Source organism: Stigmatopora nigra, chromosome 11 (genome assembly GCF_051989575.1).
Source record: "Stigmatopora nigra isolate UIUO_SnigA chromosome 11, RoL_Snig_1.1, whole genome shotgun sequence".
Classification (NCBI taxonomy): domain Eukaryota; kingdom Metazoa; phylum Chordata; class Actinopteri; order Syngnathiformes; family Syngnathidae; genus Stigmatopora; species Stigmatopora nigra.
The window spans coordinates 5278483-5282541 of record NC_135518.1 but is presented as its reverse complement, the minus strand read 5'-3'; positions in this window follow the sequence as shown (position 1 = coordinate 5282541).

The window sequence follows — 4059 nt, the reverse complement described above, 5'->3', positions numbered from 1 at the left end:
GAAAAGTTGACTCCAAACAAGTTCGAGTGATAATGTGAATGAATGAATTGAGGCGGAGCAGCACCGGCTACCCTGGGAGTTCATTAGGGTCAAGTAACGTGACAGCTGATTGGACGACAGCCAAGTTGCGCTACGCATCAGTGGGACGCACAAAGATTTGATTGGTGCTCTGTGTTTAGCCCAGATGCGTTTAACCAATTACAGTTCAGGTCATTTTGCACAGTAATGTCTAAACAAGCCAAATGTAGACGTTATTAATCTTATTTCTGGATAAATGATGTTATTTAGCATGGCTTCTTGATAGGTTTCTTTTCAAATGGATGATTATTATTGGGTGTAATTATTGAACAATTTCTTAACTGATTAATTCACTACTTTAACTCATTTGGGTGTATTTTGCCAGTCTAATTTCTTTGGACGTCCAGCACCGTCAATGGCTTGAAAATTGAGTACTCAAGGCCAACTTTCCCAGTTTAAGTTAATTGGTGGTGTACTGTCTTTTAAGATGCTTTTTGTTGTTGTTTGTTTTGCTTTTTTGCCTGATTTACCTTACCAAGAGTTTAAAAACAACATATGAGGCTAAATATATTGATAATCCATCCAGTGACCCAATTTAAGTGACTGCTTTTGTATTTACCTCAGGTGTGTCCAAATAACAGCCTGTTGTTTTTTTTTTCGTGGAAGATATTGACTGTTATAAAAAAATGGGTCATGGGTTCAATAACAATTTATTTTATTACAGAAAGTTTTATAACTAAGCAAAAAAAAAGTATGAGGATACAGATAAACTATAATGAGTATAGATACCTCGTTTGGGTGCAGTTCCTTCATTTAAAAGGAAAAAAAGACCAAAAAGGGACCATGTGGACAGTCCATGGTGGGGGGATTAGAGGTGTCTGTGTATTTGCTGATCACTGCAAGACTGGTCCTCAACGGGGAAGGCTGCCTGACTGCCACTCTGCTGGGTTCAGCAATCTGAACAAAGTGTGTGTGCGTGTGTATGTGGATGAATGCTGCCTGGACTCAGGAAATAGCATCGAATTTGAGTGAAAAGTGCTTTGTATTTTCAACTTTTTTTCAAATTAGCATGATCTGCCATACCTTGTAAAAACTGGAGGTACTGTACATGCAAGGCCAATTTGTGAATAGGCCATGCTCTATTTCTTTATGTACATTCGCTCAAAATTTCCAGGTGAAACAAAGATGATGTATACTACACTCATGAAGTAAATTTAGCCTCAGGTTGAGTTTTTTTACACTGGTGCTCTACTGACATCAAGTGGTAAAAATGGGTTCATACTCCAAATGTGTATAATCTGACACTCAGTTGTTTAATACATTAAAAACTTAAACTTTGACTATTCTGTTGCATTGTATATTTGTTAGTTTATTTACCAGTAGCCAAAATAGTGAGTGTTGCACAATCTTTCATCAATCATCATTTGTGCATTTTTATTTCAGGGTTTTCTAATAACAATGCACCTCAAATGTAGACATTTTTCACTGCACTTCCGAGATATAATATTATAATAATTTCTGAAGAAATTTCTTTGCATTACATTAATTGGAAGTGATACGATTAGCCAGCGGAATGTATACGGTACAGGCTTGTATTACTGTTCAGACTATGATTATGTGTTCTGAATTCTTTCGCTGATTAGCTGGCTTGAGGCCTAATGTGTCTGTCCTTAGTGAAGGGACCCCACATTGTCCTCTGTTTCAAGAGGGGCTTTGAGATGGAAGACCAAGCTTAAGAGAGGACCAAAATAGATCAACAGGCTGCCTCGCTTCTCTTTGCCAGATTTACAAGGCCATTCCTGGCCCAGAGATGAGAGAAACAACATTTTCTTTCACTTATCCATTCAAACAACATTATTGACATTTCATCAAAGATTAAAATAGGTCCTAAGGGTCATTGTCCTATAACGACCTCTTGTTCACGATTGCTGTATTCATATTGTGATAGTATATTGTACCTGGAAAAAGTATCCATAATTTTAATGTAGTATTACACGGTATTCTTCATAATTTCATATACACATGTGATGGATGTCAGATTCATTTCAAGTGCGTGTAATTTCTGTAAATCACATGTGTCAAAGTAGCGGCCCAGGGGCCAAAATCTGGCCCGCCGCATCATTTTGTGTGGCCCGGGAAAGTAAATCATGAGTGGCGACTTTCTGTTTAAGGATCAAATTAAAATGAAGAGTTTAGATATATATTACATTTCATGATTTTCCCCCTTTTAAATCAATAATTATCATTTTTAATCATATTTTTCTGTGTTTTTAGTTCAAAAATAATTTTGTAAAATCTAAAAATATATTTAAAAAAAATCTTAAATGAACATTGTTTTAGATCTATAAAAAACTGAATATTCAGAGCTTCTAATACAGTTCTTTTAATCCATTTATTTAAAAAAATTAAATAATATATCTAAAATGGTCTAGCCCACATGAAAACAACTTGAAGTTAAAGCGGCCTGCTAACCAACCCGAGTCTGACACCCTTGCTTTAAATGATCATCTTTTAATGCCAGTGATGGCACTAAGCATCCAATTCATTTGGATTAGGAGGGCTGGCAGCAATCATTTGTTACCAGTGTCCTAAAACCAAACTGGATTGAAGTCTAGTGCCATCATTGGCAAAAAACAAGTTAAAATAGTGGTATTTTAAGGCTTGATTATGTAAAAGCATCTCCCCAGACATCATCATGCCAGTTATAGCCATGATATCATGTCATGAGATCAAGAGTTAAAGGAAGACGACACTCTTAACGGGCGGAGTTGTCTGGTTCATCCCTTTGGCTTCTATCACATTCCCACTCTCTATCACAAATTTAAAAAAGTCTAGAGAGAAGAATCTTTGTTTACCATGAACCCTGGCTAATTCCTGTATGACCTGTAGAGGGATATTGAGAAAGCGAGGTTGCTAAAGAGAGCATGTGGTGAAGAGCGAACGCATCGGCCCCCCTTAAGAAGTCATGGCCCTCGCTCTTCGAAATCCCAAGAAACTTCACACCTCTCTTTAGGGACTATAAATAGGGCCCATCTGTCCCCCAGGCTCAGTTACAGCCCCGTTCTGGAGTGGAATGGTTGGATGGCAGTAAAGGAAGCAAACAGTATTTGAAAAGCAAGCTATGAGTGATGAAGCAGTGCAACAACCATAGTCTTTTTCTATAATCATCACACGTCCAGTAGGATGAGTAACAGTGGATATAAAAAGTCTATACACCCTTGTTCGAATGGTTTGCTTAAGTGTGAACACCCTGTCTTTTTTTTTTGTAAATAACATAAGAACCAATATTCATTGGTAAAAGAACATTACAAGTGTATGTAGATACTTTGTTGTAGGTCACATAATAGTAGGGTAACAACTGGGCAATGTTATTAAACAACCCAATAAATATTTACCTTACTGGTTGCCATTGACAGCAATTGATGTCCAGTTCATTTTGACTGGGAGCTTAGTCCACTCAGTCCGAATGGATCAACAAGAGATTTGATAGCTAATTAATTATATTGAGCGAAATTTGTCCAAATTCTCTTATTTTAATCCTTTTGCAAGAAATATTTTCTTGCTTTTCATTGTTTTAATTTATTTATCAGTGAGGGGGGGGACGAAAATATATATTCTACTTCAACCACCATAGCCGCACCTGAATCAAAATGAATAATTTTTCAAGTAACATCTAATAAAAGCAACCGCAAATTCAAAATGTTATGCACATAACTTAGTTTTTGGAGCAAAAAAATCTGAGATGTGTGTCTGTTGAACAAGATATTTTCGAAAAACATCCTATTTTTTTCTACAGAAAGTATTATATATTATATATATATAAGTATTATTATATTCTTCCCTTGATGGAAAACTCTTTGTTTCCAACCCTATGTGGAGTTGATTGATCATTTTTCTCATTATTCTTGGTATATCGGCACAGGATTGGGTTCTGCTGGCTGTTCTTTATCTTCACTTTCAACAATTTCAGGTTGTGCATTGTACGTTGCAACAATTTTTCCTTTTTGTAATCCCCGCTGGTGGAATGTGAATGGTCATTTG